Below are 24,359 nucleotides of genomic sequence, written 5' to 3'. Positions count from 1 at the left end.
CTCTTTGGGACTCTTATTAGTGTTATGAAATTTTTTCCACATATATAGTAGTTACCATAATAAGAAATCAAATATCCCAACCCTCCCAAGTCAGTCTTCTTAAAAGCAAATAAGAAAACATAAATAGCCTTGCTGAAAACAGAAAAAAAAAATATACACAGTTATTATTACATGCATGCAGAATAAAAACAAATAGGTGTGCATTTGGTAGGAAGCAACTTCTTATATTCTTTGATTCTATTTCTGCTCAGTTTTTCTTTCTGTCATTCTGAAGTTCACTTTCATTCTCTTTCAAGTACCAAAATATTTCTACATCTGATTCAAGTTGACTTTCACTTTCCTGTCCCTGTTGATCCCTGCTATTCTTGGAGATTTTAGATTAAAAAGTCCTTTCTGGCTTCCAGGTCTTCACACAGCTTCCTGAGTTCCACAATGCCAATCAATCAGCCTGTCCCCCTATTCATTACAGCTCCTATTCAGTGGTAGTAATAAATACTTTATTACCAGCAATAATGCTAGGCATAATTAAGCACCTGGTTACTGGTCTGGATAGTAATTACAAGAGGAAGATATTTAAATTTTGTCTTGAATTTATTGCTACTTGGTGTAATTAAATCAACCTCACTATAAATGGCTCTGAAAATATTTTGTTACAACAACGTGAGCAACATATCTACTCTTTTTCCTAAATATTGAAGCTGTGGAATCCTTTAGACTGTTGAACCAAATGGAAGAATAATAAAAGGTTTTTTTCCTCCCTTAATAGATACAGATTTTGAGGAAATTTTTGAGAATAAATAATAGACACTGTATCAAGAACTATGTCAACTAAAGAAATGAGCTACTTTCATATATCAGGGCAACATTATTGTAGTATCTCAAATGACCTAAAGTAGAGCCGAATCCAGATATTCATAAATACCACTCATAAATGTCTACTTTATTGCAGACACTATGTGGGAAAATTAAAATTTAAAATTGTGTCCCTTGGAATTGTAGAGTCTAGTTGAGAGAGTGGAATGCATAGTGAAGAGAAATGATGACTCACAAACTTTAGGGGCCCTGGGTATATGCCATCACACTTTAACCAGGGAGAAGCACTATGCTGGGAATTCCAGGTGGGAGATCATTTCCATTAGAATTTTGAGCACACCAATTATCCTTTAACATCCAGTGTCCCTAAGAGAATGTGTGTAATTTTGAGTCCTCAGTCTTTTGGGGGGAGTTTCTCTTCATCCCAAGGGCCCTGAAATTTCATCATGATGTATCATAATGTGGATTCTTTCTGCATCCTTTGCTCTGTGCTCCCTATCTGTCTAGACTTTTAGCCTTCAGGTCTGGAATGTTTTCCTGATTTATGTCTCTCATTGCCTGTTCCTTTCTGTTCCTCCATTCTGTTTATCCTATCATCTAGTTGGGAAACCTCCTAAACTTATTTTCTAATTTTCTTGTAATTTCTACTATTTTCATCTCTTTGGTTGGTTTAATTGAAATTTCCTCAAATATAGCTTTCAAAAATTCTACTGAATTCTTCATTTCGGATCCTAAAATTTTATTTTCAAGAACTCTAGTATATTTATTCAATGTTCCCTTAGTGTGTTCTTTTGTGTATTTCATTTATGTAATTTATTTCTCATATATTTGGGGATATTATATTTTTCTTACTTTCCTTTTTTCTTTACAATTTACTTTTCTTTCCTTTTTCCTTTGAGACAGCATCTTGCTGTGTTTCCTGGGCTGGTCTTAAACTCTTGGTGAGTTCAAGAGTCAAGTGATTCTCCAACCTCAGCCTCCAAATATCTGGGACTATGGGCATGTGCTATCACACGAGGCTTTACAATCTTCTTACTCTTTACTTATTTGATTTGGTTTCTCTGGGTTAAGAAGCTTTTTCAAATATCTAATGATGCACTACTCTCATTAAAAATGAGACCCTAAAGCCTGAGTAGACACTGTGTGTGTAGATGAGAGTTGTTGAGGGTGCCATAGAAGTTGGAGGTGATAGCGCCACTTCACTGGGCACCCCAACTGTCAGCATCTGTAGATATTTTCTCTCAGACTGGTTAATTTTACCAGAGAGGCGCTCTCTAGTTCTTACCTAAGAGTCTGAGCCAATTAGGAAATGAGAGGAAAGGATTTCATAGCTATATGTACATTTTTATTTAATATCTTTGTATTCTATGTGATTTACCTGCTTTCAGTTATGCCCCAGGTCAAAAGCAGTTTTGTTAACCTCTCCAGACATTAAACCTGTACTTTCCTATCAACATGGACAGTGGCCTAACAAACTATGGGAAGGGTCACAGAATCAAATGTTTTCATATAGACTTTCAATTAGACAACCAATTCTGGTTTTAGCCCTACCTGTACCCCCACCACCACACTTTTTAGAAGTATGTAAAATTTCTAAGCCTCTTAGGAGCTCTGTGGCAGGACTTAGCTGACCCCTAACATTTCTCTCACTACTAGCTTGGATTTGAACTTCCTTTGGCCTTCTAATTATGCTGCTGTTTATCCATCTGGGTGATAGAATACAGTTGGCTGTGAATTTCAGTCCTATTTGTTCTATTGAGACTACTAATTTGACTAATAAAATATGGCAGAAATGGAGCTGTGCCAATGCTTAGACGCAGGCCTATATCTTGGACTCTCATTCCAGGAACCCTGAGCTTTCAGGTACGTAGTCCAGCCTCACTGCAGGAGAGGAATAGTGAAGCCCTAAGACTGCATGGAGAGAGAAAGAGTATCTAGTTGAGCTCAGACTTTCTATTAAAGGGTGTGAGTAAAGGCACCCTGGACCCCCCAGATCAGCCCAGCAACCACAGTCAATGCATAGGGAGTGGAAGATTTTCCCAGTTAAACCTTGCCCCAATTTTTTTACCACAAAATTTTTAAATTATAATACAATAAGTATTGTTTGAGTCTCTTACACAGCCATAGAAAGTCAGAACCATCTGTTTTCCCCCTTATAAATTGCAAATTATGTTGTATTCTTTTCCCCTCTCTTGGTATTTTTGTCCTTGGAGCTTATTATGGCTTTCTTGATTGTCGCGACCCCTTGCCCGCAAGGAAGACGCAACTCGGGAATCTTCTTTCAGCGGTTTATTCAGGCCCTTGATATTTCTTCTACTAATCCTCGGATGCCCCTCCCAGCCTTAATATAGCATCTCAAGCCCCAATGCGAAGCTGCCACGTGGAACTTTCTCATAGGGTGCTGAAAAACCATGTGCCAACTCTCCCAAATAAGGAGTTGTTTGTCACAAACCACAGCGGAGCCAGCGCCATCTTGTAATGGCGACCATAATCTGCATAAGTGGCAGAGGTGGCTCACCACACTTGATATCTCTATATTGTCATTTTAGGGAGCCTTTGGTGGAATTGGTAGTGAATGCATATATGCTATCCATTTTACTTAACACGAAGTTGCCTCATTTATTCTTTAATCTCTTTTACTTTCTGAACTATGGTTTATTCGTTGTATATTTCATGATTAGATTTTTGATAGACTTTCAAAGCCTAAATGAAGAATTTTGATGGCATAAGCTATCTCTTCCATTAATTATACGTTCACCAACCAAAGTCATTCTGATAAAACAATTACATTCCTTCTGGTCTACCAACACATTTGCGATATTAAGATTGAGCCATATTTCTAATAAAGTTTAGCATTCATTATTCTTCCTAGAAAAGCCTCAGACAGATAACAGCAATGAATTTAATGCCACATGTCAACTTGTTTTATGGAAATGAAGATACCGTCCTTTGTTTAAATCTAGTTAAGAGAATGTCTTATCTCATCCTCTATTCCTATTCCTGTCAGAAACCATCAGTACTCAGTAAAAACTGGATCAAATTAATGCTTTCTACCATGCATTAGCAGCCAATAAAGTCATTCATTAGGATATGAAATATTCTTAGCATTACAAATAGATAGAGGTACCACACTAGTGCTTCATCCCCATCAGTCCTGCACCTGCCCCAAGTGGTAATGCATGGTCCTCTTCAGGAGTGTAGCACTAAGTGGGAATGTGACTAAAAACAGGCACTTTAACTGCTGTTCCCCTGGAGTCAACACTGCTACAGGCATATGGCTACAGGCATATGGCTAAATAGCAATTACAGTGAATGAGGAATTTATATGAGTCCATAACTCTTGTAACCATGAGCCTGATTGTAACAGAGAATCTGTTAGTAGGGGAAGACTGAAAGAAAACTCTGGGTTTTCTGTATTTCAAGGTAGAAGCTAAGTAGACATTAGTTCTGTGTCACTCTTTTGTTCCCCTATGATACAATCTGTTGAATACCAGTTCATAAGAGGGAAAAAGAATGATTTGGGAGGACGTGCCATGGACGTCCAGTCCATCTCAAACATTAACATGCATATAAATCACCTGAGACCTTGCTAAAATGCTCATTCCAATGTAGCAGTTCTCACTGTAGCCTACAGTAGTGCCAAGGCTGCTGGTTGCTAGAACACACTTTGCAAATTAAAACTGTAGTTAGCTGTTATATACCTCTCTTCCCTCATTAAACTCAGAGCTTAGTCATCCTCCCTGCCATCATACATAGTGATGCCTTAAAAACTAAATTTCCAATAATGTTTATGAAAAGAATTGATATAAGCAGCTATTCATGAGTAGAAGAATAATTTGCAGGCTGGAGTTGTGGCTCAGCTATAGAGTACTCGCCTAGCATGTGCAAAGCCCTGGGTTCAATCCTCAGCACCACATAAAAATAAAATAAAGATATTGTGTCCATCTAAAAAAAACAAATAATAAATATTTTTAAATAATATGCAACAAAATGAAACTGAATCCCCTCCTCTCACCATGCACAAAAGTTAACTCAAAGTGGATCAAGGAGCTAGATATCAAATCAGAGACTCTGCGTCTGATAGAAGAAAAAGTTGGCTCCGATCTACATACTGTGGGGTCGGGCTCCAAATTCCTTAATAGGACACCCATAGCACAAGAGTTAAATACAAGAATCAACAAATGGGACTTTAAAACTTAAACTAAAAAGTTTTTTCTCAGCAAGAGAAACAATAAGAGAGGTAAATAGGGAGCCTACATCCTGGGAACAAATCTTTACTCCTCACACTTCAGATAGAGCCCTAATATCCAGAGTATACAAAGAACTCAAAAAATTAGACAATAAGATAACAAATAACCCAATCAACAAATGGGCCAAGGATCTGAATAGACACTTCTCAGAGGAGGATATACAATCAATCAACAAGTACATGAAAAAATGCTCACCATCTCTAGCAGTCAGAGAAATGCAAATCAAAACCTCCCTAAGATACCATCTCACTCCAGTAAGATTGGCAGCCACTATGAAGTCAAACAACAGCAAGTGCTGGCGAGGATGTGGAGAAAAGGGTACTCTTGTACATTGCTGGTGGGACTGCAAATTGGTGTGGCCAATTTGGAAGGCAGTTTGGAGATTCCTGGAAAAGCTGGGAATGGAACCACCACTTGACCCTGCTATTGCCCTTCTCGGACTATTCCCTGAAGACCTTAAAAGAGCATGCTACAGGGATGCTGCCATATCGATGTTCATAGCAGCACAATTCACAATAGCTAGACTGTGGAACCAACCCAGATGCCCTTCAATAGATGAATGGATAAAAAAAATGTGGCATCTATACACAATGGAGTACTATGCAGCAATAAAAAATGACAAAATCATAGAATTTGCAGGGAAATGGATGGCACTAGAGCAGATTATGCTTAGTGAAGCTAGTCAATCCCTAAAAAGCAAATACCAAATGTCTTCTTTGATATAATGAGAGCAACTATGAACAGAGCAAGGAGGAAGAGCAGGAAGAAAAGACTAACATTTAACAGAGTCATGAGATGGGAGGGAAAGGGAGAGAAAAGGAAAATTGCATGGAAATGAAGGGAGACCCTAATTGCTATACAAAATTACATATAAGAGGTTGTGAGGGGAATGGGAAAATAAACAAGGAGAGTAATGAATTACAGTAGATGGGGTAGAGAGAGAAGAAGGGAGGGGAGGGGAGGGGAGGGGGGATAGTAGGGGATAGGAAAGGTAGCAGAATACAACAATTACTAATTGGGCATTATGTAAAAATGTGGATGTATAACCGACGTAATTCTGCAATCTGCATTTGGGGTAAAATTGGGAGTTCATAACCCACTTCAATCTAATGTATGAAATATGATATGTCAAGAGCTTTGTAATGTTGTGAACAACCAATAAAAAAAAATTTAAAAAAAACATAAAAAAATAAAAAAATAAATAAAAAAGTAAAAATAATAAATAAATAAATAATTAAAAAAATAAAAAAATTAAAAAAACAAATAATAAATATTTTTAAATAAATAAATAATTAAATTGTAAAAAATAAAGGTATTGTGTCCAACTACAACTAAAAAATAAATATTAAAAAAAAGAAAAATAATTTTCATACACCTGGCTCCTTGAGTAAATGTTAAAAATTTTGGAATTCTATTTGTATTTTTTTAAACATGGCTTTATAACTGAAACAACAAATATTCTTGAGAACTACATTAGGAGCTTTGGGTAATACAAAAAGGAAATTATAATCCCTTTTCTGTGAAGATTTATAATATGTTAGGAAGAACATTTATTTGCTATGCAATACAGAATCTAAATATTTTTAAATAATGCCATTATAAGATCAGTTGCAAAATGATTCCTGAAGATGTTATAGAATATAAGTTTAAGAAAGTTGCAAATTATGGCTGGGAAGATCTGAAAGAGTTTGAAAGAGAGATGATAGGTGGATGGAATGGGTGGGTGGACAGAGACTGATGGACAAATAGACTGAGAGATAGATAAACAGATAATAGGTGAATAATAGAACCTTCTCTCTAAGAGGCAAAAGCATTCTTGTGATGCATAGAAGAGTTCAAATAGACAGAATCTAGCATGTCTCTTATTTTATTAGCTTGAACTGTGTTGCAGTAACCCCATTTATTCTATAGCATGACTCCCAACATAGTTTATGCCTCAATAACAGTAAGATACTATGCTATTATACTGTTAACTGCTTCTATTTCATATTAAAAAATCCCTTTGTAATAAGAAAACAGTCAGGGTCATTTATCCCACAAGGCCTCTAAATTCAATGGACAGCATCCTGTATTGCCCTTAAACTTAATCACATCCCGGCCTGACATAGTGGAGCATGCCTATAATTCCAGCAGCTCAGGAGAGTGAGGGAAGAGAATCATGAGTTCAAAGCCAGCCTCAGCAAAAGCAAGGTGCTAAGTAACTCAATTAGACCTTGTCTCTAAATAAAATACAAAATAGGGTTGGGGATGAGGCTCAGTGGCCCAGTGCCTCTAAATATAATCCCTAGTATCCTCCCCCTGAAAAAAAAATTAATCACATCTCAGAGTACCTTAAAATGAACTTTAGCAAACAATGTAACTGTGATAAAAATCTGTATGTCAAATTGACCACATATTCTATTGCTCCAACTCAACACTTCTTTACAAAATGGGATTGTACAAAGAGAAAAGATGAGGGGCACTGCAAGGAACATCACCCTTACTTTAAAAGCAGCAGATTTGTGACTTTTGGTCATCGGGGACCATGGAATCAATATTGAAGCAGATGGTAATATTGCACCTACATTTGCAGCTGTGGTTTGGGGTAGAACATGCAGGCTATCCAGCAAGATCAGATTGTCTCTTGCTGGCCGTTTCTTAACAGGAAGATGGAACAATTTAAAATTATTGAAGGAAAAAGTTATGGCTCATATTAATCAAAATCACTGCTGCCCTAAAGTCTAAGACACCACGACTGGCTAAAGAAAAAAGGTAAAACCTCTCTCATCATTATGCCAAATTCTCTCCACCTACTCCACATTACCAGCCCTTATGACCTCCAGCTGTCTTTCTTTCTCTAAGTGTTCTCTTAAAGAGATCTGCTACCATGAGAGATCTCTCTGTAACTGGGCTGTAACCTGGAGTTTAGTGCTTCCGTGGGCGGAAGCATGGAAAATACAGAGCAGCTGCCGGGAAGCTGTGGGCCAGTGGATACACAGAATCGAGGAGGAAAAGGCAGGCCATGCATTTAGAAGGTTCAAGTAGAAGACTCATATTAAAACAAATACAAGAACCAAATGGAATTTACATTTAAATTAATTATAAACTTTAAGCTTATAATATACTGGATTCCCAATCCACACCACTGGATGAGGGCAGATTACGTATTTGTCTTCCCCTTCCCTGGTTGATACTGAGGATAAAAAGTTGAGAAGCATTGTTTTTATATTCCTACAATTTTGGATCTACTTTCATTTTTAGACTAGTCCTGTTCCTTTCAATAAGTCAATGAGTCAAGAAGCAAGCCTATATAGGAAACTTTCTTCTCCAGAATGCAAAGCTTCCCACCTTTTTTTCTGCCTCCATACACCTGTGGATGAGATGCTTTTCATGAGTAACATTTACAAAGAATGATTCTCACTGGAATGTCAAAACTGTGACAAAAACTTGATTCTGATCAATCCCTCAAGAGAGGAGCTCTCTATTACTTCCTCTTATACCTCCAGCTATTCATTTATCCAAAAAGCATTTTATATCTGTTCTCTATAAGTCAGGTGGCTTTCATTAAGAAATTTTTGTAGGTTTGAGGTTAGAGTTAGGGAAGTTACTAATCCATTGTAATAAAATAATCAAAATTTATAGACATTTCAAAGACAGTAAAATCAAAAGAATAAAGAAAATAATCAAAGCAGACCCAGGGATGATTTGAATATTGGAGTTCAGTCCCATGATGATCTTCAGCCTGGATCTCCTCTATCTCAATCCTACCCTAAGCAAGTCAGAGGGAAGATGAGAAAACTCAGCCTACCAGGCTCAGATGACAACAACATATAGCAAGTAAAGGTGAGAAGAAATCTGTAGTAAGACAATCTCAAGAACAGAATGGAAATAACATGGGATAAGAACAACAGAGACGTCATCAGGTCTGGAAAGTTTGAAGTCAATGACAACCAATCTTCAAAGTAATTACAAAATACATAAGAAGGCAGGTTAAAAGATTAACCTAGATCCATCAGAGTAAAATTTGCATCCTTATATTCAAATGCACCAAAAAAAAATTTTAATGCAACTTTTTTTCTTTTTGTTTTCATTGTTACCAGGGATTAAACCCAAGCTTGATTAATCATGAGCCACATCCTCATCCCTTTTTATTTTTTGAGACTTGAGTCTAAGTTGTTCAGGGTCTCACTAAATTGCTACAGCTGGCTTTGAAAATGTGATCCACCCTCTTCAGGCTCCCTAGTCACTGGGAATACAGGAATGACCCATCCTGCCTAGCTGTAAATTTATTTTTATTACTAATATTATTCTGTTTGGGGATATCCTTTATTGTATGTAGCAAAACAAGACAAAATAAAAAAACAAAGGCAACTTCTCCATTTAGAGTGTTTCAATCATTAAGTTAGGCTCCTTCAGATTTGTCTTTGGTCTCAAGGGCCACTTATTTACATTCTCCCTTATTTATTTATTTTTTTTGGGGGGGTACTGGGTATTGAACTCAGGGGCCCTTAACCTCTGAGTCACATTCCAGCCCTTTTTTTGTATTTTATTTATAGATAGGTTCTCTCTGAGTTGCTTAGGGCCTCACTAAATTGCTGAGGCTGGCTTTGAACTCATGATGCTCCTGCCTCAGCGTCCAGAGCCACTAGGATTACAGAAGTAATCATGCACCTGGCTCTTTTTCTTCTTAACGCAAATTCTGGGGAAACTTACTTATCATCCTGGCACTAGTGTGAGGGACATTTGATGTACCCTATTTTGAAAATGTTCCTCATTTCACATGATCCCCTAAACGTCCTGTTGAAATACACTGTTACCTGTTGAAATACAGCTCTTTTTCTATATTATTCCTAGCATCTCTGAACCCCACACTCTACACCCTCTTTAGTCCAACCATGGTGTTCTTCCAGGCTATAAATACTAGCAGTGCATGTCCCCACAAGAAGTCTGATAAAGTTAGGTTGCTTTCTCAGTTTAATACTTCAGGCCTAGACACCTTCCTCAACCAGGTCTGGTCTCCCACCATATCAGTGCTATGTTGTTTTGGTCCCATGAAGAATAAAAGAAGGATATACCCATGGGAAGAAAGAAAGAACACACTCTTATTTAGTTACTTATTTAACTCCATGCTCTCTTTCTTGTCCCTCTCTACTAACAGAGGGTTTTCTACATTCCCTTTAATCTGAGGAGAACTGCCCCTTAGTCATCACTTCTGAGAGAGAAAAAAAAGTCTGTGTGAAATATATACACCAGACAAGTTCAAAAGTGAGTGGATCCTCCTCCCCTTATTGGATAATAAAGGAGAAAATGATGCTACACTATAAATTCAATTTCTAAGAAAGTGATAATTTGAAAAGGATTTTCTTAATTAAATATTATTCTGTAATACTTGGAAACTTTATATGGTAGGTCAGAGCCCAAAAACACAACCAAACTTACATGTAGATATGTGGGGCTGTGGCACAGGTAACAGTGCCTTTACAGGAAGAACATGGAGCTGTCCCCAACCCCATCCTAGTCATTTAAAAGACAGAGAAAGATCCTAAGGTTTCTTTTCTCCTCTGGATGGGTAGCTCTTAAATCTCCCAGGCAGCACTGATCAAATCTTAGGTGACAGCTCCATAAGGAACAAGAGGGACAGTAGGTATCTGTATTAGGAGCATTCATTTGTGTTCCTTTTGGGGGCATGGGGGGTTACTGGAGATTGAACTCGGTGGCACTCAACCACTGAGCAACCTCCCCAGTCCTATTTTGTATTTTATAACCTGTCTCACTGAGTTGCTTAGCTCCTCACCATTGCTGAGGTTGGCTTTGATCTTGCGATCCTCCTGTCTCAGCCTGTGAGCCACTAGGATTACAGGTGTGCGCTACTACACCCAGCCCAGATTCCTAACAGAAATAAATATGCACACTTCTATAAGAACTTGACTAGCATTCTGACTGATAGTTCTGCCTCTAGAGTCATACTGCAAATTCTAATTTAACAGCTATATGACATTTAACCCTTCTGTGCTTCAATTTCTTCATCTATAAAATAAGGATAGTGCCTAACTCTTAGGGTTTTTATGCAAATTAAATAATACAAAGGAAAATACTCCGAATAGTACCTGGTAAATAATATGTTCCCAATAGACCTTGGTTATGCTCATTATCTCACCTTTTATAGTCAACAGTTTAGTTTTTTAATATTTATTTTTTTAGTTTTAGTTGGACACAATACCTTTATTTTATTTATTTACTTTTATGTGGTGCTGTGGATGGAACCCAGGGCCTCACACATGCTAGGCAAGCGCTCTACTGCTGAACCACGATCCCAGCCCCAATAGTTTAGTTTTTGAAATCAAAAAAATCCCTGGAATGCCATAAACTACTTATCTTAAAATAAGTCATAGCAAATTTATTTAAAGTACATGAACTCATCAAATTTAATTACTAAACAGACACACAGGTCAATGAAACAAAATAAAGGACCTAAAAATAGGCCCATACAAATATGTTTAACTGACTTTTGACAAAGGTACAAAAGCAATTCAATGAAGGAGGGCTAGACTTTTAACAAATGGTTCTGCAGCTACCAGATATCCAATAGCAAAATAATAATCGTGAGCTAAATCTATCTCTTATACAAAAATTAACTCAAATGGATTGTAGACTTAAATATAAAATCTAAGATGATAAACCTTTAGGAAAAAAAATACATGGGGAGAAATTCTTTGGTATCTAGAACTAGGCAGAGTTCTTAGAATTGATGCTAAAAGCACAACCCATAAAAGAAAACTGGTGAGTTGGACATCACCAAAATTTTAAAATGTTAACTATAAAAGCCACTATGAAGAAAATGAAAAGACAAGCTATAAACCGGGAGAAATATCTGAAAAATATGTACTCAGCAAAGGACCATTATCTACATATAGAGAACATGCAAAATTCAATAATGTAAAAGCAAGCACACCAAATAGAAAATGAGTAAAGGATGTGAAGAGACTTTCACCAAAGGATATATAGATTTTTTAAAAAATATATTTTTAATGGTAGATACATGATATTATACATTTGTCAAAACTCATAAAATATACAACACCAAGAATTAACCCTAATGCAAACCATAGAGTTTGGGTGATAATGTGTTAAAGTGGGTTCATAGATTCATAGATTGTAACAACTATTCTGCTATAAAAAGGGAAGTGAATAGTGTGAAAGGCTGGGAGGCTGGGAGAGGGTGAATGAGGACAGACAGTATATGGGAACCTGTACTCTGCTCAGTTTTGCTATGGACTCAAGCTGCTCAAAGTGTATTTTTTAAAATATATACCATGTATGATGCTATTGAAACACACAATTATAAAAGTGAGGGAACAGATTTGTTGTTCTTTAAAGAGGTGCTGAGGGAGAAAGGAGAGAGATGTGACTATAAAAGGAGAAGGGGAAGAATCCTCATGGTGTTGGAACTCTTCATATCTTTGGTTATGGTGGTGGATACACAAAAAACTTCAAGAAGATAAAACTGTGTGGATAAAAAATAAATAAAATTAGAAGAACTGTGTGGAAAAATACAAACACACATGTACAAGTAAATGAGGAAATCTGAATAAGATTGGAAATTGTATTAATGTCAATATTTCAGTTGTTAATATAGCTGTTGCATTGGAGAAAAGTAAACAAAAGAGTAAAAGACATCACTGTATTATTTATTACAACTACATATGAATATAATTATCTCAGTTTTTAAAATGGACTACCTAAAATTATTCAGCAGATTTTAATCCATTCTGAGTTGATTTTTTAATATGGTCTAGGTGTCCAAGTTCATTCTTCTGCATGTGGATATCCAGTTTTCCCAAAATTATTTGTTGAAGAAATAATCCCCATTGGGTATTCTTTTTTGTTTTATTTATTTATTTGTTTCTTTGTTTATTTATTTATTTATGGTACCAAGGATTGAACATAGGAGTGTTTATTAGACAATATACCAGCTCTTTTTATTTTTTATTTTAATTTTGAGACAATTTCTTGCTAAGATGCTTAGGGCCTCTCTAAGTTGCTGAGACTGGTTTGAACTTGAAATCCTCCTGCCTCAGCCTCCAGAGCTGCTGGGATTGTAAACATAAACTAGTGCTCCCATTAAATGTTCTTGGCACCTTTGTCAAATATTAATTGACTGTAGAAGCATAGATCTAATTCTGTTCCATTAGTTTATGTCTATTTTTATGCTGGTACCATACTGTTTTGATTACCATGACTTTGAAGTATACGGTATTTTGAAATGAAATTCTACGAGACCTCCAGTTTTGTTCTTGCTCAATATTGCTTTGGCTATTTGGGGTTATTTGTCATTTCATATAAATTTTAGGGTTGTTTTTTCCCATGAAAGGTGGCATTGGAATTTTTCAGGGATTGCATTGAACCTGTAGATTGTTTTTTTCAGCAAGTTTTAATGATGACAAGAGAAATTTTCTAAAGCCTTCTTAATTTTACTACATACAGCCAATGTTGACCCTGCAGCGCAGACCATCACATATGCAAATGAACACATCTACTCTTTAAGAATAGAAAGCCATTCTAGCCTTGAAAATTTCCTGGTGTCCCAGCATCTGGCTCTTGCCTCACATAAGGTTGTGCAGTCCTGCCCATTTCAGTAGCTCACAGTCTTTGCTGACAACCCTGGAACATCTGTAAAAACTATCTGCTTAAGCAGGCTAAAATGGCAAGTTATGTTCCAGGAAAAAAAACATGCCATGGGAAATTATAAAGATGAAGCCAACCACCAACAAAAATATTATGGCATAAAGCAGGATGCACAGAGAATTGGAAAGAGTCATAAAAGAGCCTCTCTCTCTTCAGCAATAAAAAAGGGTACACTACTTCTGGCATTCTCTCAGAGAATCAAGCTGGATGCCTATAAGAAAGCCATTGCTTAAAATGAAATTTCATTTGAACCATGATAATTGCATTTACTGTCTGAAGTGTAAAACATAAATGTTTTGATGGGATCTAATTGATCCCATTTGACAAGAATTACCAGACTTTGATGTCAATAGAAGGGAAATTTTAAATACTAAACTAAGAAACATCAAAGAGTCCAAGAATTAATGAAAGACAGAAATAGATGAAAGGAGAGAAACTGAATGAGAGACTATGCTACTGTTAGCTTTGAATCTATGCTTCTCTGTTTTTATTCTCATTTTTTTTTCCTTTTTCTTCTATTTTCCCTTTTTCTCTACTTCCTCTTTTCCCTGTTGTTTTACATTTTAAGATTCCTCATTTAGCCAGAACCCTTAGCTTTTATCTCAGAGGTTCATTTCTGGACTTGAGACATGTCTAAATTGGAGAAGGGCCTGAGAAGGAATCCCTTGGGGAGGAATATAGCCAAAAAATATGCATGATTTTGTCCAACAAGAAAACTTTAGCCATTGCAGGAGAAAACACAGTGTTCCTCGTGAGCCATCTGCTTTGACTGATGGACTCACATCTCAATTCTAGTTATATGTAATTGTGCATACACACACACACACACACACACACACACACACCATCATCATTGTCATTATAATCATCATCATCATCATCATCATCATCATCACCTCTTCACCAAAACCTTTCAAATCAAGGCAGCACCATTTTTGGTAGCCACATGATAAGGCAACACCCAATGTATGACAGAGATACTCTCCCACCTCTGAAGGTCCCACAAACCATGGTTCCACCTTAGCACATCTGAGGGCATCAGCACTCAGTGGTGGTACCCTATGGCTATGCCTAATGGGTCTGTGAGTACCAGCAACAGCCAGAAAGATGTCTTTACAGAGTGAGCTATAGGTTCAAAGGACATATTTGTGAGATCACAGTAGATACCTGAAGATGTCCAGAAATGTAAACATGAGATATAAACAGTAATGAAAATCACCAAATAGTACATGTACATATATATGTTATATATATATATATATATATATATATATATATATTATCTATGTATCAGAAAACTACATAATTTACTATAATTAATAGAATTACATTTTTACCCATAAAACTGGTGTAGCTCAAGGAAATACAAGTTTCATGTTTATGCAATTTGTTTTCTTCAACAAAGAAAATACTGAATGGAAATAAATTGACGTTGTAGTCTCTTCCTAGATCTACTAGAGGGGCACCTATTTATTATTCTTATTCATTATATAGTTACTAAAATATAGTTTTCTCCATTGATAGGTGTCTATGTCAGGATATAAATGTGCTTATAAATTAAAATATCATTTTGTATATACAATTGATTGATTGTCAGCAATGATTAAAAGGAGCCTAGATGTAATACCAACTTATCAATAGATGTGAGATTATCCATAAGATACACTCTGAATTAGTAAACATAATTTCTTCATAAAAGTACGTTCAGGCCAGGTCATACTTTGAACACTCACTAACCTATTTCATGATTTTACCTAAGTATCTAATAAATTCCTTCTACTTAAATAGAAACTTCCAGGGCCAGCTTTCACCATTATTTCCACACCTGAGTTGCACTGTTTCAATAACATTCTTTTAAATGTCAAGGCCATTTTTGCTCTATTTCATGCCCTCTTGCTTTTGAACTATTATATCCTTGAAGAGTTTTCTTTCACATACCTTTTCTATACCCCAAACTTTACCTGCATTAGTCATGTGCACCTTTCATTTTCTTCTCAAGAATAAGTACTGACCTCATTATTTTATTCTCCACAAGGAGCTATGACCTTAAGATCTTTTATCATCCTGTCTTTCCTGATGCTTCTTTTCCATTTTTGTCATACAAGGTGAAGGATCCCAACAGCATTCCAAACAAGATTATTTCCAGCCCTTTGTCATGCTTTTATAATGATGTGCATCACAGAACCATTAGTTGTCCTTATTATTAAGATGCTTCTGAGCCTGGGGTTTTGGCTCAAGTGGTGCTCGGCTAGCACACGTGAGACACTGGGTTCAATCCTCAGCAGCACATAAAAATAAAATAAAGATATTGTGTCCACCTAAAACTAAAATAACTAACTATTTTTTTAAAAAAAAAAAGTTTCTGTTCTCTGTTTCATCTCACCTGTCAATTTTGTAGCTAATGGTCCCTTTTGAATAATTATTTTTATATTCTTTTCCAGACTTTGGCCTACTTCTTTTCTTCATTTTTCCAAAATTTTTCTACATGGTTTTTAATATGACATACAGAAAATACAATGACAAATACATTTTCTTCAGCATAATAATCAATAAAGTAGCATGAAATTTTCTCTCAAAAGCAGGACTTAAAATTTAGGGGGAAGTTTGACAAAGTATCATGTGAATTCAGATTTACCTCAATGCTAAGAATTATGTTTAGATAGGAAAAGGGAAATGATAAAAAATAATTAAAAATTTATTTTGATCTCAGAAAAATAGTTAGATTCCTTTAAGTGTTATGTAGCTTTAGACATTTATTAAAAGTTAGAATTTATTTTGTCCTACTAAGAGTGGTTTTGAAAATTACATTTTTGTCTAATAACTGATGTCATTCTATCATTCTTTTAGTTTTGTGTACTGAACTATGTCCGGAATCAAGTGGATATAAATCCTTAACAGGATTATGAGAATCTAATTGAATTTGTCACCTTTATTTAAAAACTAGCCTCTGTATTTCAAACCTATAGATGTGGATTGGTTTGATGAATAACCACTGTTTAATTCATTTTTGGGTTTTTAATTTTTTTTAATTGTAGATGGAGACAATACCTTTATTTTATTTATTTATTGTTATGTGATGCTGAGGATCCAACCCAGTGCCTTACATGTGCCATGCAAATGCTCTACTGCAGAGCCTCAATCCCAGCCCCCATTGCTTGATTCTTGTAATTAAACCTAACTAAAAATAAAATCAAAAAAAATAATTATGACCAGAAAATATGCTTTCCTTATTAAGTCAATTTCTCTAAATATTTTTATCCCACTAGATTAGGACTTAATGGTCCTCTACCTGACATTTGTCACAAAGGAAAAAAAGAGAGAGAGAGAGAGAGAGAGAGAGAGAGAGAGAGAGAGAGCGCCAGGTAAAAGAATGAATGCAAAGAGTAATATAGAACTATAGTGCTCCTGGAAGAGAAACTCAAAAACCATATTAATGATTTGAGTCAGGTCTATATGAAAACTGTTGGGAGTCGCCTGGGCTCCAAAGACTAACTTCCCCATCCCCCAAGAAGAGTTGTCCAATGGTGAGCCCTGCTGGCTCACATGATCCTTACCCACCAATCAGATTAGCCCTGATAGCTCACATGATCCTTACCCACCAATCAGATTAGCCCTGCTGGCTCACCTGATCCTTACCCACCAATCAGACTAGCCCTGCTGGCTCATCTGATCCTTACCCACCAATCAAAAAGCACCCCATGCCAACTATCAGATCACCCCTGGTCTCTATAAATATGCAGAGCTATTCCTAAATAAATGGGCATTTTGTCTGACAGCAAACCTTGATGGTCCTCTACCTGGCATTTGTCACAAAGGAGAAAAGAGAGAGAGAGAGAGAGAGAGAGAGAGAGAGAGAGAGAGAGAGAGAGAGAGCGCGCCAGGTAAAAGGATGAATGAAAAGAGTAGTATAGAACTATAGTGCTCCTGGAAGAGGAACTCAAAAGCCATATTAATGATTTGAGTCAGGTCTACATGAAAACCATATTATGAAAATTGTAATCTATAAATTAAAGAAGAACACTTTTTTAAAAGGTAAAATCATAAGTATAGAAATAAATGAATAAAAACTGAAAAAGAAAATTTTCCCTGGAAGTATTTATGTGACTTGGAATGTTCACATAGTGGACAAAAATGCACAAGTTGCAAGTAAGAAATAATCTAAAAACTCAGAAAAATCTATAGTTTGATATCAGTTTTGAGTTTTGGCATTTTGACCAGCTTTATTTTACTTTATTTGTATTTTACAATTTTGACAATTAGATAGTAAGAAATCCTCAAGCAGAAATCAAGGTCACAAACTAGTTACACAACAGGCATAAGAAGCCAGAGCAGCCGTGTATACTTTGCCTTCTATCTTAGTACACTACCAATGTTCCTACCTCTGTTTCACATTTCAATAAAAATGACCATTCATAAACTCTGAAGTGTGTCTTCTTTATCCTTACTCACCAATTACCCTAAAACTAACATGCTCAGAATTACCTAGGACACCACATCTTATCTACAGTGTCCAAAGCAAAGAAGAAAGAAATTCCTGGGCATTGTTCTAGAAGCATAGCAATAGGTCACTAGTGTAGGTAAAGCAGGAAAAAGTCAGCAAAAAAAGTCAAAAAAATAATCCATCTCCCTGCTTTCTTTTATATGTATTTATCTTTTCTTCTCATTATTCCACCCCCAACTGTGCTTATCTAAGAAAATTCCTACAGAGAGATGCTTCTGTACAATGAAACCCACTTCTGCTATTCTGGTAAACTTTCTTGAGGGAGGAAGGAGAGCTTGTCTTATGCAATATTTGTAACCTCTGCATGTAGAAAAATCCTTGCACGAAGCAGGCACTCAGAAATGTTAGATGAATAAAATATAATATAAGCATGTCTGCTATGGTTTGATGTTTGTGTCACCCAAAATCTTATGTTAAAATTCTCTCAAGATGAGGGTCTTAGGAGCTGGGGCCCTCTGGGTAGGCCATAAAGCCTCACAAAAGGGTAAGTGCTATAAAATAGGCATATGGGGAGCTCCTTAGCCCCTTCCCACCACGTAAAGACTCAGTTAGAAGGCACCATCTATGAACCAAAAAACAGACCATTGCTGGACATTAAACTCACTTAGTGCCTTGATCTGGGACTTCCCAGTCTCCAGATCTGCAGGAAAGTTCTGTTGTTTATAAATTACCCAGTTTATGGAGTTTTGTTATCAAACTCCAAAGGGACTAAGAGAATGCTGTAGCTTGCTTCTAAATTATGCTTACATTTGACATCTCACTGCCAACTTTTTGTAAATCATTCCAAATACAGGAAACGAAGTCATTTTATGTGATTTCTTATTTCTCTCCTCAGGATTGACTATTATGTTTTATTCATGAAAACTTCTCCCACCTGGGCAAACTCCAGAGAAATACTAGCTGAAATCTACACAGATAGCACAGTGACTGTGTTGATTTTGGAGCAGGACTGTCTGGATTCCCAGCCCTGCTCCACCACTTACTCCCCAGCTGTTGACTTTAAGCAACCTAATTAATTATACTATGTCTCAGCTAATCCATCTGTTATAACTACAACCAACTTCATCAAGTTCCATGAGAATTAAATAAGAAAATATTTGTAAACCATTTCAGATAGTGCCTGACATGTGATAACCATTATATAAATGTTTGGTTTTTAAAAAGTTGTCTTGAGAGATACTACTACCAGTTAGTCAGTCAAAAAGAATTTACTAAGTATTTGTTATAGCAAACAGAAGAGCATGGTAGGCTACTAAATATATCCATGAAAATATTCCATTCTAGATGCAATATTTTAATTGGTAGGACCTATAGAGATCTGAGAATAATAGATTACAGTGGAGGAGATAAGAAATAAAACTAAACTTCTCTTCCACTTCCTTCTCTCCTTATTCACACTCACTCAAGAATTAATTGTAAAGTAATATTTCCTCTCAAGACCTCAAAATGCAGCTCTCTGTTACCTGATTTCCATGTTCTGAGCTGCTTTCCTCTACCATACCCTTCTACCATGATGTTTTGCCTCACCTTGGGCCCATGCTACAGAGTTGGCCCACCAAGGACTGAACCTATAAACTATGAGCCAAAATAAACATTTCTTCCTCTTAAACAATAGTGCTGGAAATGTTTTACATACATGTTATTTTTTTCTTGCCAAATATAGGAAGTTTGGTTCCAGCAATGTGTAGGAAAAAGATATCCTCAAAAACCCTTACAAATGAAACTCTGTGTGAAATGACTTATATAATACAGATTCTTTTAAATATATAGCCCAAAATTCAGAAAATGAAGAAAATTCTCAGAGGCCATAAAATAAAGAAGAATCAGCAATACCGCATCAGTACTCAATGATTCTTGCCCTGAAGATATAGGCTGATTCCTGAAATCTAGAGCCTTAAAATTTAGTGCTACATCTACTAGATTGGAAAGAAATTTGCCACAAGATAACAACACTTATTATAAAGCTAAGAATAAGTTTCTTTCTTTAGAAATACTGCAGGGATAAGGAAATCGACCAATGGAACAGAAAAGATTGTCCAGAAATTGATACACATATATGAATGTACGATTTATGACAAAGGTGTTATTACAAATTGGAGGGCAGGTCTTTTAAGTTGTGGAAAACGTGATATATTATAAAGGTTTCATTACTAATTTTATAAATAAATTATCTGGGATAATTGTATATCTTCATTTCAAAAACAAAAAATGATCTGACTTCTGATACAGACTAATGTCACTTCCAAGCAGATTAAAGATCTCCAAGAAAATCATTCTGTAAAGTTTTTAGAAGATATTATAGGAAGATATATTTGAAATTTCAGGAAAGGAAAAGATATAAATAAGATACAAAAAACACCTACCAAACATAGGGCAAGAAGGTTAAGTTTAAATTAAAATTAAGATTCCAAAGTCAAAAGACACCAAACAAAGAGGCGGAAATAAACAGCAAATCAGAAAAAAAAGCATTTACAACATATTTGATAATTGACACAGGAATAGTATAGTGAAGACAGAAAGAAATGTCACTAATTTACATACAAGAAGCTGCCTAAGAATAATTTTTAATATGTATGTTTGTGGGATGCAATATGTTTTGAATATATACATCCACCATGGAATGACTAAGACAAGCTAATATGTCCATCAACTCACATTCTCATCATTGTTTTCTGAGATGAGAATGTGTAAGATCTACTCTTAGCAAGTACACATCCAATAACTGCAGTCACCATGGCACTTAATATCTTCAGATTTATTCATCCTGCATCATTGAAACTTTGTACCCTTTGACAATCATCTTCTCAATCCCCACCACCACCATCCCCTGCCTCTATTAAATACTGTTCCACTTTCTATGAGTTTGTATTTTTTAGATTCCACCTGTGAGTGAGATCATTCAGTATTTCTTTCTCTTTGCCTGGCTTATTTCACTTAGCATAATGAACTCAGATGAAAAGAAAGATCTTAATAAACTCTGTAATATGAGAAGATAAATCAACCTCAGTAGAAGTCAGATGCAAATTAAAATATGTGGAGGTGATACTGCATACCTACCAGATTAAGGAAAGTTATAGAAACTAAACAATATCAAGTGTTGGTGAGAGTGTGAAACAAACAAACAAAAATTCTCATACAGGGCTGGGGATATATCTCAGTTGGTAGAGTGCTTGCTTCGCATGCACAAGGCCCTGGGTTCAATCGCCAGCACACACACACACACACACACACACACATACACACATACACACACACACACATACACACACATATAAATTCTTGTACATTTCAAATGAGGGTATAAATTGGTGAAGCTACTTCGGCAAACACTTTGCCATTAGCTGGGAAAGTAATAATGCATATTCTTTTATTGAAGAGAAAATAAAATTTTAGATATCTTGGTCTATTCCAAAGAATGTATGTAGGACAAGAGAAAAAATATATAAGAAATAAAAACTACAAAATAAGAGGAATTAAGCTCAAATATGTCATTGATTACACTAAGCATGAAATTTACAAGTTCCTATGATTATTATGTCTGTAAAATTTTAATAATAAAAAATTCTCTGGAGGCTGGGGGCTGGGGCTCAGCAGTAGAGTACACATCTCACATATATGAGGCCCTGAGTTTGATCCTCAGCACCACATAAATAAAATAAAAAGGTATTGTGTCCACCTACAACTAAAAAACTATTTTTTAAAAATCTGAAAAATTGCTCAAGGGAAATCTGGTATAACTAACACATCTCCAGTGTGTCCTCCTAACACACCTCCTGTGACAGATATGCCAATGACTATAGCTTAACTATATGTCCAAGCCTCCCCTTATTTAGGTGAGGCTATAACTCAACAATGGATGTAAGTGGAAGGTTTTGTATCTCATTTCTATACCCAGAAGATAATCTTATACATAAATAACTATTTATTTAGTAATTCACATTTATTCAATGCTGATTATGATTATTAGAGATACTTAGGTATTATGCCAAAGTCCTTAACCTCAAAGAGTATCAGGACTCAAGGGAGACAGATATAGAAATAAGCAAGTAAAGTGTAACAATAATTGCTAATAATGGGAACATGTACAAGGTACTATAGGAATCCAAAGAAAGAAAAATTAAGTTTGCCTTGGGGAGACAGCATGACTTCACATTACAGAGGAACTTGTACTTGAGCTAATTAATGAAAGCAGGTAAAATGAAAAGATGTAGAGGCCCACTGGTTGAAAGGTGTGAGGGTTCGTGGCTGGTTTGGAGAAGAGCAAAGTAATTCAGTATGACACATGACTATGGAGAAGAGGACCTGGCTTAAGGCAGTGGTAAAGAGGATACAGAAATGAGACTATTCCATCAGAACAGTCCATCTGCTGTATCCAAATGTTCAATATCACAGATTCACCCATAGACCAAAAATATTTGGAAAAAAAATTGCATTGTCCTGAACACATACAGACATTTTTGTTTTCTTGTCATTAACCCCTAAACTGAAGTAGGACCCAGGTAGGATACCAAGGAATAGCAAGAAACATGTTTATTGGCTGCAGCCAGGTTAAAAAGGGGGGCTTTTTGCCTCCAAAATTACCCCTCTGAACCCTGAGTTCAGAAAGTTTTAAAACATTATATCCAGTGTGTAAGGGTAGGGACTCAGAGGCTCACAATCTGTAGAACTTCACATAAAAAGCAGCTTTTTCACCTTTCTGAGCACCCAATTCAGGCCAAGGACACTCTCTGTGAAAATCAGTGTCTGGGAAAGGGAGAGTCCCCCTCCCTTTCTTATCACCTACTGGCTCTGCAGGACCTGATTATAGTCCTCTGTGATTCAAAGGCCTCAGTGTTGGCTCTAGACCCAGGCTGGAGGCATTGAGTCCCATTCTGTCTCTGCAAACACCCCTCCACTTGAAAACTCTGTAGTAGAAGTTCTTGCTGATAGTCTAAGAACAATTATACTAAAGAGAATATTTGAGGGACTCTGGAGAAGCTTAGTTATAACAGGAGTCTTCTGGGAGGGGGCCTCTGGCCTGCTTCAAAACAACATACTATAACAACTATTGACATACGTTTTGCATTATATTAGGTATCATAAGTAATCTAGAGATGTCTTAAGGTATACAGGAACATTTTATAGATTATATGTAAATACTATGCATTTTATATCATGAATTTGAGCATCCATGGATTTTGGTATCTATAGTAGTTCTGGAACCAATCACCCACCTATACTGAAAACTGTACTGAGGAGTAAATGGAAATTAGTGATTTACTGAGAAATAAAGAAGATGGCAGTAGGATTATTTACAAGGAGACTGTAGTGGCATTATCTGAAAGGACATTAAGAAAGTATGTTAAGAAGTAGTTGTGTTTGAATCTGAGCATGTTTGAACTGAGAGTTATCCCTGCATTTATGGTCGCTGAAGCAGTGGATTTAGGTAAGCAAATAGGAAGAATGTAGATCCTGGCCTTACTTTACCCCAGATGCTCAGCAACCTGATGCTGAGTACCAGCAAGATTTAGGGCCCACATCCAAGGGTGATCAAAACCCCAATTGTTTGTAAAATACCTCCTCAGTAAACTACTAAGATATCTGGGTGATGAAGCATTTCTAAATCTCTGCTCTTGGGCATGTTAATCTTTTCTCACAGAATAATCTGTGCCAAGGGAAAAAGAACAAGAAAATTCACTTGTGTTTTAATTACTTATATCTAAGACCCAGTAGAGCAGAACTATTAAATGAAGAATATTGAACTGTGCTTAATCTCAACTATTTATTGTACCTTCCATATCAAACCTAGATGTGGAGGGCATGTTTCTCTTACTCCTCAGTACTTCTCATGGATGTGTTCTTTTCAAGTCTGAAAGTGTCAAAACTATTTTTGCATGGAGGGAGAAAAAGAACTAGCCTATCAGGACACTCAACCCACAGCTCTGGTACCAGGGCAAGACTGAGCACAGTAGAAATTGCCTGGATGGATACTTCTATACATATAATGAATTCTGGCCCAAGACTTTGTCCTTTAGCTGAAAAATATTGGGCATATTACATGAAAATTGGAATTATTAAATTTGCATGGTAAATGGACATACTTGTGTTTACATTTGCATTTCCAAGGCTACCTTTTAGAATGAAAAAAGTTA

General features: G+C 36.1%; 1 protein-coding gene across 27 annotated transcripts in view; it reads right to left on the bottom strand.

The window, feature by feature from the left end:
* LOC120892322 (uncharacterized) overlaps nucleotides 1–24,359 on the bottom strand; it is a 207,817-nt gene that overhangs the window by 158,569 nt on the left and 24,889 nt on the right. For 2 of the 27 annotated variants that reach the window (XR_013425886.1, XR_013425888.1), the window contains exon 3: nucleotides 12,045–12,546. The exons of the other annotated variants lie outside the window; for them this stretch is intronic. The gene's annotated coding sequence lies outside the window, so the exon portion shown is untranslated. Of the gene's footprint in view, nucleotides 1–12,044; nucleotides 12,547–24,359 lie in introns of those variants that run through there. 27 annotated transcript variants of the gene reach the window in all.

The sequence above is a fragment of the Ictidomys tridecemlineatus genome, chromosome 9, assembly GCF_052094955.1.
Source record: "Ictidomys tridecemlineatus isolate mIctTri1 chromosome 9, mIctTri1.hap1, whole genome shotgun sequence".
Lineage (NCBI taxonomy): Eukaryota > Metazoa > Chordata > Mammalia > Rodentia > Sciuridae > Ictidomys > Ictidomys tridecemlineatus.
Note: the sequence above shows the minus strand (reverse complement) of the source record. Positions and strands in the feature narration are given on the sequence as shown.